The sequence below is a fragment of the Tachypleus tridentatus genome, chromosome 9 (genome assembly GCF_004210375.1).
Source record: "Tachypleus tridentatus isolate NWPU-2018 chromosome 9, ASM421037v1, whole genome shotgun sequence".
Classification (NCBI taxonomy): Eukaryota; Metazoa; Arthropoda; class Merostomata; order Xiphosura; family Limulidae; genus Tachypleus; species Tachypleus tridentatus.
In genome coordinates this window covers 91,087,812-91,099,844 of record NC_134833.1, presented here as the reverse complement: position 1 = coordinate 91,099,844, position 12,033 = coordinate 91,087,812, and the positions used below count along the sequence as shown (strand labels likewise).

The window sequence follows — 12,033 nt, the reverse complement described above, 5'->3', positions numbered from 1 at the left end:
ATTGTCTTGTCTCTCTTACATGGTAAAATCACTTTCTTCCAAACCTACCCTACTTGAGTGGGTGAATTAATTAACATTTTCTAGATTATAATGCTGCTGTTACAGCCATATGTTTTAAATAATTCTCTAATCATGCTCTTCTAGACCTGTTAGCTGAAATAAAAAAGAATTGCTTAAAAGATAAAATAATCTAAGTAAATTACTTCATGATTTCTTGCCAATTTCCTTGCTTTTCCACAAATTATATTTTGTTTATTTAAAGCATAAAACTACGTGAGGTTTATCTGCGTTTGTTTTGTTTCTTTGAATTTCGCGCAAAACTACACGAGGGCTATCTGCGCTAGCCGTCCCTAATTTAGCAGTGTAAGACTAGAGAGAAGGCAGCTAGTCATCACCACCCACCGCCAACTCTTGGACTACTCTTTTACCAACGAATTGTGGGATTGACCATCACATTATAACGACCCCACGGCTGAAAGGGCGAGCATGTTTTGTGCGACCGGGATTGGAACCCACGGTCCTCATATTACGAGTCAACGGTGTATCTGTACGAGCCGTCTTTAATTTATCAGTAAAAAACAAGAAGAAGGGCACATAGTCAACATCACCTACCGCCAACTCTTGGGTTATTCTTTACCAACGAATAGTGGGATTCACCATAAATTATAACGTTGACAACCGCGAGTATTGAAACCACATATTTTTTGTTATAATTTCTCAGATTTACCACTGAGCCATCAAGAGCCATTAAACACATAATGCGTTACTTTTACTTTAAAATCGTCATAAGTAAATTGTGAAGTGTGATCAGCCCGTTAAAATGTTTGTGTTATCAGTCCATTACAATAATAAATTATAACTTTGTAATCGCTCTGTGTATATAAAGATAACGTTAAAAGATAATTATAACTCAATAAAAAGAAGAACAATAATTTGTATTTCTTCTTAATCGTCAGAAAGTTTACTAACTCTAATTGTTTGTTTGTTTTAGAATTTCGCGCAAAACTCCACGAAGTCTATCTGCGCTAGTCATCTCTAATTTAACAGTGTAAAACTAGAGAAACGGCAGCTAGTCATCAACACCGCTTGGGCTGCTTTTTACCAATGACTAGCGGGATTGGACGTCACATTATGACGCCCTCAAGGCTGAAAGGGCGAGAATGTTTGGTGTGACGGGAATTCGAACCCATGACCCTCGGATTACGAGTTAAGTGCCTTAACCACATTGCCATTCCGGATCGTAAGACTAGAGGGAAGGGAACTAGCCATCATCACTAACCATAACTGAGCGCACATTAAAAATAATTATTTATAATTTCTTAACAACTGTCTATGAAGAAAATGTTCCTGTTCAGTGCAGTTTAAAAACACACGATAATTTGCAATTTCTTCTTAATCTCCTAAAGAACATATACTTATCCCAATTCAGCGCACTTTATAAATCATGATTTGTAAGTTAACATTTTAATATCTTCTTTGAGAACATACTTCCACTTTCGCGTACTTTGAAAAAAACACAACAATTTTTTTCTGTTTTTTTACTTGTGCGTTTTTTCTTCTGCCCTTCAGTAAGTTTACGGATTTACAACACTAAAATCATGAACTCGATTCCTCGCGGTGGGGAAAGCGCAGATAGCTGCTGATAACAGATGAAAAATAATCAACATATTTTACTTAACTCGAAACATTAAATTTAAAACTTGCATTAACCTTTATCAAACACTTCGCTGCTTCTTTTGTGACTCAAGTCGTATGTGACTTCTCAGTGCTACCTGCCCTCTCGATACGGTCACAAGCCATAACTCTCAATACCAAATTACGTCATAGAAATTCTACACGCTTCCGTGTTTGGGTTCCGATATGCCTTATGGCACTGATTATTTCACCCAATAGTACAGGCCACGGACACACTTAATGGGCTGCCACTACACACGCGCACCCGCACGAGACACTATAGGACTAAGCGCCATGCCTCAAGCGCTCTTATAAAAGAAGCGAAGGGGTCATTTAGAGCATTAGAAAGGACTGCGTCTTGGATGTTTCCTTATAGCCGGTAACGAGCAAAATCAAATCAAAGGTATGAACATCGACTGTATAATTATAGCATGTTTAAAGTCAGAATGATCAAAATGGAAAACATTAAAACTTACAGATATATGTTTTAACCCATTAATTTATTTTGCTGAAACGAGCTTCGAGTTCTTTAGCCACTCTGATATTCTGAAAAGGGAACTGTTAAAAATATGGTTTGAAAGTTTTATTTTATGAAAGGTGGGTGTTTAAACTAATTCACTTATTTCGCTAAGGCAAGCTTTAATTTCATTATTCAGCCCAAGACTATACTTTCTAAGAAATTCACAAATTTTGCCTTTTCATTTTTTATTAAACAATTAAAATATTACTGTGACGCTCGGAATATACTTTTACAGAATTAGTCGTCAAATAACTTAAAAAAGCAACACCAGTCACTATCAGTAATTTTAAAATAATATAGTAATAACTTGACAGAATGGAAAATAATTTTTAGATACTACAACTGTTGCACTTTATTAAAACTAGATCCCCGACTAGCCTATTAGACAAAAAACGGGTTTCGATACCCACGATGGACAGAAAACGGGTGGTTCACTATGTAGCTTTGGGTTTAACAACAAACGAACTAAAACTAGTGTGACTAAAAATAATAACATAGTGTAGCAACACAGTGTCAAAAATAATAAAAGGAAATTTTAACGTTCACTAAAATTCTTGGTTGACGAATGTATATACTCCATTAAGTTAAGAATGGAGAAATGAAACGCATAGATTCACAAACGAAAATACAACCGTGTATATAATATAATATAATATAATATAATATAATATAATATAATATAATATAAATCGTCACTATTGACGTTCTGTGGTATCAGGTAGACTTGAGAAATGTGGAATAACCGCGTTTACTTCAATTAACTTCGTTTGTAATACTGTTTAAAACTATATACTGAGAATATGGTGGCAAATCGATGTGGTTACAAACAAATAGGGGTGACATGCATTCAAAGGTAATTAATTAATTTTTTATAGTTAAATAATTCAGTTTTCCAAGTTTATTTGTTACTGGTATGTTTGATTGTTTAAAATTAAACACCAAACTACACTATGAGCTATCTATGTTCTGCTCATCAAGGGTATCGAAACCCGGTTTTTAGCGGAGTGAGTCCGCAGGCATGCCGCTGTGCCACTAGAGGCTCTAATACTGCTACGAATCTAAATAAATGTTTGAAATAAAACGGTAACCTTATGATGATTTAACCAGTAAAAACTGGCCAGTAGTTAATTGATTTGAGTTTACATACAAGGGAGGTAAAGCTACAAGCGTACAGTAAATTGTGTTTTAAGAAAGGAACCCTGTTTACATGTTAAAAATGGAGATCCTTGGATTATGTCTTTCAACCAAAGGTTAACATTTTGGTATGAAATTTAAAAACATGTAAATAGGGATTGTATAAAAGAAAAAAAAGAGTAAGAAAAGAAAGCTGTAGTTACTGTAGACATTATTTACTAAAGCTGCAAATCCCTGTTTTGACTCCCTGCTATTACCTAGAATTACATTTACTGGAGTCAAAATAGGAATTTGTAATTTGAGTAAATAATTTATACATTATTTCTAACCTTGTTTTCCCACTTCTTTATGATCCCTGTTTACCACTTTTTAAATTGCCAATTTTTTATTTATCTTGTTTGTTGGCTTTTTTATGCTTAACTATGGGTAAGTAATTACTTGATATAGTAGCTAAATTTACACGTTGTAATAATAATAAACGTTGCTAGTTGATACAGTTCATGATGATTTACTGTAGCTATTGACTATTTCATCTAATTATTTTGATATATAAAATGTTTCGTTGCAGTTGAATATTGTTATGGAGATTTGTTTAAGAATATAGTGAGCATTTGTAGTTTTTGTATAACTAGATTCTCTGTGCATACAATGTATAGCAATGGACAATTATATGTCTATAGTAAGACACAACTCTGTGTATACATGTATGTATAGTATATGTCTATAGTAAGACACAACCCTCACTATGTATATGTCTATAGTAAGACACAACCCTCACTATGTATATGTCTATAGTAAGACACAACCCTCACTATGTGCATATAAAATTTTACCAGCAGAAAAGTAGGCTTTTCAAATGAAACATACATTTAAAACATTGCTTTGAATAAACCTTTGTGTCTTATAAATTAATTATTCAATGAATGTGTGTAAAAAAATTAAATATTATGTGAATTGATTTTTTCACTTCATACTCCAGCTGACAAGAGGCCCCAGTTGTATAGCGTACAAATCATTGAGTTCGTACATATTACAGCCATCTAATGTTCATCTATTATTGGCTGGTAATCCCCGTTTTATCCTATACTTTAGTTTTTTAAAGTAACACGAGATATGTGTAAGAAAGTTAACTTCAAGAGGAAATGATAACCAGAATTATGATGTTTTTAGCTTATGTAAGATACAAAAGAAACAAATCGACCCCTACGGTCTTCGTAGTATTCTACATAATGTTTGGGTGCAATACACTAAAGCGTTTTTGTTGTAAGCTCGCAAGAGTATATATAATAATAATTATTATAAATGGACCTTTATAAGCAGTTTTCTATTCCCTTCAAGTCTAACAGACCCGGCATAGCTAGGTGGTTAAGGCACTCGACTCATAATCCGAGGGTTGCGGGTTCGAATCTCCGTCACACCAAACATGCTCGCCCTTTCAGCCGTAAGTGCGTTATAATGTGGAGTCAATCCCACTATTCATTGGTAAAAGAGTAGCCCAAGAGTTTGCGGTGCATGATGATGAGTAGCTGTCTTCCCTCTAGTCTTACACTGCTAAATTAGGGACAGCTAGCGCAGATAGCCCTCGTGTAGCTTTACGTGAAATTCAAAACAAACAAACCAAGTCTAATATCCGTGCTTTTTCGTATAATTTTATACGTACATGGCCATAGGCTTCAGAGTGTTTTACAAATCGGGCTTTTCAGTTAGTTTAAGGTGCTTTTTGTCTAAACGTTATATTATGGTTTTATGTAACTCCTTGTACTTTCCATCATAGAATTACTATCGTGGTTCATAATGAATGAACGAATTAAGTAACAGATGACTTAAAGTGGTTTGTGAGAGTTATAATTCATATTTGATCAAACATACAACTTATCACTCATGTTGAAAACGTTTTGTCCTTAATCCGTGAATCGACAAGGTTACAACTAATCTAACTAAAAGCTCTGAACCCAGTAAAACGGAAGACGCCTATATAGACTAGGTCACACAACCGGATACAAGTGACCTCGCGAGCAAGTAAGTGTTTGTTTAACAACAAACCCGCAAGCATCACATAGTTGGTTCCACAAAGGGTGTGTTAGCTGTTAAGGTTTATTGAACTCTAGAATGTGGGACAATGCCAAGGCTAGCAAGAATCCATTCGTATGCGAGTAAAGTCAATTATAACTACAAGGGTTTTTGATAGGAGATAAAGGATCGTGAGCTATAATCCCTCCTCACTTTTAACGGAGTTTCTAGGTTTCTTCTTTCAAAAGGTATAGTTTTATGAGATTTTGTTTCACATATCAGCACCCGGACACGACACAAAGCTTATTCCAGAATGCAAGACAAATTATTGAACCTTGACGGGCATGAAAAATTATATGCTTTCAAAAATCATTGTTATATCTAATACAAGCATAACCGTCAGATAAGGACGCTCAACAATTATTTTTATAAAAAAATATATAAATCTTTAGTTTTGTTTGGGTGTTGCAAAGTTGAAATGTTACGCACTGACTCATAAAAATAAAGATATTATGATAAATGTTCAACTCCAGCATCCTCTTTAACGTCACTGTTAACACACTAGTTTTTTTATTACTTCCATGACCTCGTTGTATGACAGAGACGACAGTAACAGTTTATTACTATCGCAGGTTAGTCTCTTAGCAAAGTAATGTAACAGTTGCTTAAAAAAAGTCCTTTCTTGAAAACCAGTTCTTTAATTTTGCATTTCATTACGTTTATTTTCTTTATTAGTAAATTATAACCACATGTATTTCGATTAGATAACCATTATGTAGATATTATTTGGGCGATTTCTATTATATGTATATCATAGTAATAATTTTGATATGTTGTAATGATTTCTATTGTTAGGCTTTTATTATTGTTATTAATTAACCCTTTAACAGCAGGAATGTTCAATGTAGCAGCATCAATTGATGATGGCTGATGTTTTAGGGTTAAAAAAGAATAATTCAACGCCCAGTCCATTTAATAGTAACGAAAACGTTTTATTTCTTCGACTTAAAAGTTTTACAAGTTAGGCTGAACTAACGTTTAGTTATAAGTTCACTGTAGGTGCTAATATAACAATTTTACTTATTTGTTAAATGTATGACGTACTTATCACTTAATCTAGAACACAACCTTAACATTTACGGCTCTGATATGACATTACAAACTCAATCAAATAATAACACACTGCTTAAAATATTCAAAAACTAATAGTAATCTACTCAAGCATAACCCATGTTCTAGAGCTCAACCTGTAACTAAATCTTAAGAGTTCACAAGTTAAGCCATACGTTCATCATATGACGTCAAACCTCACTTTGACCAAGCAACTGTACGAACCGTTGAATTAAAAACGTCTTCAAAAATAAGCTTTTGTTTGTTTTGAATTTCGCACAAAGCTACTCGAGAGCTATCTGTGGTAGCCGTCCCTAATTTAGTAGTGTAAGACTAGAGGGAAGGCAGCTTGTCATCACCACCCACCGCCAACTCTTGGGCTACTCTTTTACGAACGAATAGTGGGATTGACCGTACCATAATAACGCCCCCACGACTGAAAGGGCGAGCATGTTTGGCGCGACCGGGATGCGAACCCGCGACCCTCAGATTACGAGTCGCACGCCTTAACACGCTTGGCCATGCCGGGCCACAAAATAAACTTTGTAAATGTTATATGTTGTATCCTAGCAACTGGTTGTGCAGTTTGAAAAGTATTATAGGGGTATATCGAGTGATTTGTGTTGCGTCTATAATACTGTGCAAAAGTGTTAGGACAAAGTCGAAAATTAGATTTCAGTGTTTCAAAGAACAATAGAATATCAGGTGAAACATCAAAATTTCATTAATCTTCATGTTTAGCCTAACAGTAACTCGGTGGAAGAGTTTGACTTCAGAAAACAGTTAATACTTTGCTTGCCCTTTTGCTTGAACAAATGCAGACAATATTTCAGGCATTGTTCCAACATATTTAATCAGAGTATCCTTTAGAAATTTACTCCAAATGTCTCTAATACACTTCCATAAAGTTTCTTTGGAGGTAACTTTTTATTTATCAAGTTTTCGATCTATCAAACCCCAAATCTGTCCAATTAGGTTGACATCGTGGCTCTGTGGAAGCCATTGTTTCATTTGAATGATTGGATGAGTATTTGGGGTCATTATCTTCTTAGTAGTAGAATCCTTTATCAATAATACGCAAACCACTTGGTATAGCATCATGTGTCAATATTTGATGACACTTGCACTGGTCCATTATTCCATCTGTTTTGCAGATACCTCCTGTCACCTCAGTAGACCTCAAACCGTTATACTGCCTCCCCCTCACGCTTCGCAGTAGGTGCTATGCACCGAGTTAAGTATTTTTCACCTTTTTGCCATCAGTTGGACAAATTACATTTTGAACCAAATATTGAAATCTAGGACTCATCTGTCCACAATTCCTTTTTAATAATCAACTACCCAGTTTTGTACATAACTAATTTAAGTCTCTTCACAATATTTGATATAGAATTAAAGGCTTTCAAACTGCCACACGACCAATTATTCCATTCTTGTTGAATCTTCTTGATACCGTAGATCTGGACACTTTTCTGTCATTTGGTACATGGTAGTTTAGTTTATCTCATGGTTGACAGTATTATTCAGTTTAGGTGTTCTGTCTCTTCCTTTCATATTTTCAAGTTTACCTGTCTTAGTCTCACAACCTAGGGTGTACTTGACAGTGTTTGGGGATCATTTAAGTCTAGCACGTGAAGCTTTCGTGTGAACTGTCTGTTCTACTGAAGACTTTCGGCACTTTTTGGGTCGTGGCATAACAACACTTTAATAATGTTAAACACCGTTTTCATCAAGATTTATTTGTAAAGTACTATTAAATTAATTTCTTCTTACATGTACTGATACCATGGCACTTATTTCAGACCCAAAATTTGATCAGTATGTTCATTCGAGCAGAACCTTTATGATGTGCCCTTGGTAGAAGTATATAGGAAGTCTAAAAAATGATAAGTATTATCACCCTGGCTCATTCAGTTGTCAACAGGGATCAGTGAAACATTACCATAGTGTTGAAATTTACATTCTGTAATGACATGGAAGAATTAGACCCATCAAATGGAATGACAACATATTCTCTTGTTCTAATAATTTTGCACAGTTTTTATGTAAAGATAATACTTTATATACTCTGGTTAACAAATTTATTAACGCTCTTTTTCTTCTTTTTTTACAGGAGCAAACATGAAGACGATAATTTTCTTCTTCTTCGTTTTAGCTACAGCTAAGTCACAACTCGATCTTAGCAACGATGGAAACGTCAAAAAGGCACAAAGTACAACAGAAAATGCTCGAAATGCTCGCTTCAGGCAGGAAAAGTTTTCTTTTAAATATGACAAAGAAAAGAACGACGTTACACAGTTCCTTTCTGCCAAAAATATCATTCATACAATTGTCAAACTGTTATTCGGTAGCACTGACGAAAGTTCAGCCACTGCGCGGCAGATCTTAAATATTCTGATGAGTTTGCTAGACATGATGCAGGCAACTTTCAGTCAGCGAGCTCGCTCTGCCAGTGCACGGGGTTTGCAAGGAGCAGTGGGGGGACGTCGGATTAGCTGGAGCAACAATGCTGCAGGGCTACGTGAAGTCCATACTGACCAAGGACGAACAGTGCATGCAAAGATATCTTTGCGAAGCAAGCAAAAAGGCGGTCAATGAGAGCAAAGACATTGGCTACTTAGTGGCCCAATTTGGAGGGTAAGTTACGCAATCAGTCAGTACTTCTCAAAAGCATTCATTTGTAGTTTTCACGAACATACAACTTAATAAACACCATAGTTACATATTATTCAAAGAATATAACCAAATAATATAACTACCTAAGATAACTTCTGATATGTCTTAATTTAAGGAACGGACGACACACAGAGGAAAATAGCGTTTTTTTGTTTTAATTTAGCAATATAAACAATTATCTTGCGATGACTCGTGGTTATTTCATTTGTCCTTTGTGGGTGTTCAGAATTTTTTATTCACCTGAAAGATACATCCTGCATACAATAGGCTAAAAAATTAGGCGAGAGAACCCTACGATTCACTTGTAAATACTCCTAATTGTGAGTGAAAGAAAACTAGTTGGGAGTAACCGTCACATAATTTTTAAAGAGACGACCTTTATCAGAGTTGACTATTAGTCTTGTACGTAACATCACAGACCTTCTCCTTTCGTTCAACGCCAACATTATAGACACCCAATACCCCCCTTCTAGTGATTGGCAGTACTCCATATTGTTAAAAGGTTTGGTAAAGCTTTAGATGTTGTCAACAAAACTATAGCTATTCAGTTTCTTGGTATATCTCTCTTTACAGAGATCACTTTAATAATTTGTAACGTTAGGTAATAAGACATATAACAAAGTAAACTATAACCACTTAATATTTGTACATATATAAGAACAAAGCATGTTTGATTAATACTAAACTACCTATCGAAACTCCTATGCGATACTCTGCTAATCAAATGACATTGTCAAGCCAGTGTTGAAAACGTTCTGAAATCATTCAATAACTAATACATAGGTAACAATTATTCTGATGATTACCGTTTAAATATCACCATCAAATTATAATTACACGGGGGTGTAAGTGTTTTTGAGCATTCGCGCGTAGATACTCAAGCGTCACCTGTCTCTAATTTTTGAACTATTAAACTAAAAGGAAGGTTCAATAGTACTCACTGCCGACTAGATCTTGTCTAACCAATCAGCTGGATTTAATACGTTTTGTTGGAATGGATACTTCGAACATAGAATCTGGAGATCAACGCTGACCACAAGAATGCACTTAATCCGAAGTCAAATACAACTTTACAATATATACTTTAAATGAGGTTTTAACCGACGTGAAGTATTGTCTTAAACGATTAAGGTGCGATTTACAAAATTTACACAAATTTTTATAACTAACAACAGATTATCAAAAAAAGTTTTCGTCTGTTTGCTTTGAATTCGCGCAAAGCTACACGAAGGCTATCTGCGATAGCCGTTCCTAATTTAACAGTGGGAGGGAAGGCAGTTAGTCACCACCACACACCGCTAATTCTTGGACTACTCTTTTATGAACGAATAGTGGGATTGACCGTCACATTATAACGCTTCCCCCGCTGAAAGGGCAAGCATGTTTGATGTGACGGGGATTCGAACCCGCAACCCTCGGATTACGTGTCTTATCCACCTGGCATAAATTGTTTCATGTCTAGAAACAACTCTAAGTTAACCAAATGTGATAAAACAACAGTACACCTGCTAAACATTTCAGTATATTTATTGAAAATAGAACTACTTCGAACTCAATCAAATATTAAGCATGTAACTGATCGAAAACATTCGATTTTAAAGAACTGCTGTTATTTTTGACACCAACTGGTCATTATTTTAAACAAATTATTTAAAACAACACTGGCCTGTACGGTAATAAGCAAGTGACGGAATTCGCTGTAACCAACTTATGAGTTAGTTGGTCTTTTATTAAATTATACTGTTTGTTTTTGAATTTCACATAAAGTTACACGAGGGTTATCCGCGCTAACCGTCCCTAATTTAGCAGTGTTAGACTAGAGGAAAGACAGCTAGTCATTACCATCCACCGCCAACTCTTGGGCTATTCTTTTACCAACGAATAGTGGGATTCATCGTAACATTATAACGCCCTCACGGCTGAAAGGTTAAGCATGTTTGGTGCGACTGGGATTCCAACCCGCGACCCTCAGATTACGAGTCGAACGTCTTAATCCACCTGGCCATTAAACTATATTGAATGACATTTGATAAATGTACATTCTCCCTCATTCACACAGATGCGTAAAAATACGTAAGGTACAGAATAACAGGAGGAAGTTCAAAAACGCTTTTAATGTTTTTTTAATTACAGTTATGCTGTTAGTTATGCTTTGGAAACTCAGAAAGCGATGCCATTTGAAGAAAGTTACAATGCTTCCAGAAGAGGGCGCAGCGGAGATGATTGTTTTGCTATATACCAAGATTGCAGCGAAGAGGATTGAAGTGAAACGTCCACTACAACTGATATTCACCGACATGTTTTAATTTGTAAGATGACAAACCCACTTTCTATGCTCCACAAACACTCACATCAGGTGGGGCGAAACTATGAAGCACTGGATAACACTAAAGTTCCACCGGTTGAGAAATACCACCCGCTGGTTAGGTGTTGAATTTCTCTAAATAACTTTCTCGGGCATGCATGGTTTAAAATATAAAATAGTCAATTATTTAGGTACTAAGTATTTATTGTAACATACCCTTTTCACTGCAATAAAACTGTTCTTAAAATTTCGTGTTTTTTTTACGAATACTCCCTAATAAGAGCGATTTACACTAACACAACCTTTTAACAACTATATATATATATTTTTAATTCACACATTGTACATAATTTGAAGTTTCTCTGAACTTCCTTACAGTTATGCCATTAATATTTATTCCAAAAAATTACTGGTATGCCTTTCTCTTGTTAATTCCCAAAATATATAATAAACCTAAGTTCATGGACCTGACAGAGGTCAATAACGGCATGTACACCAATTTACAAATATTTATTGACAGAAAATTTACTTTGGTTGGTTTTACAGTGATCGATTCTAAATATAAATATCTATTTTTCATTAGTAAATAGGAAACATTAAATTG

At 35.2% G+C, this 12,033-nt stretch overlaps 1 pseudogene across 1 annotated transcript; it reads left to right on the top strand.

Annotated features, from left to right (window-relative positions):
* Window positions 1-1,946: 1,946 nt before the first annotated feature.
* LOC143225737 (uncharacterized) lies at window positions 1,947-11,533 on the top strand (annotated as a pseudogene). Its single transcript, XR_013014013.1, has 3 exons — window positions 1,947-2,077; window positions 8,562-9,085; window positions 11,258-11,533. The product of XR_013014013.1 is annotated as an uncharacterized LOC143225737 (transcript).
* The last annotated feature ends 500 nt before the right edge of the window (window positions 11,534-12,033 follow it).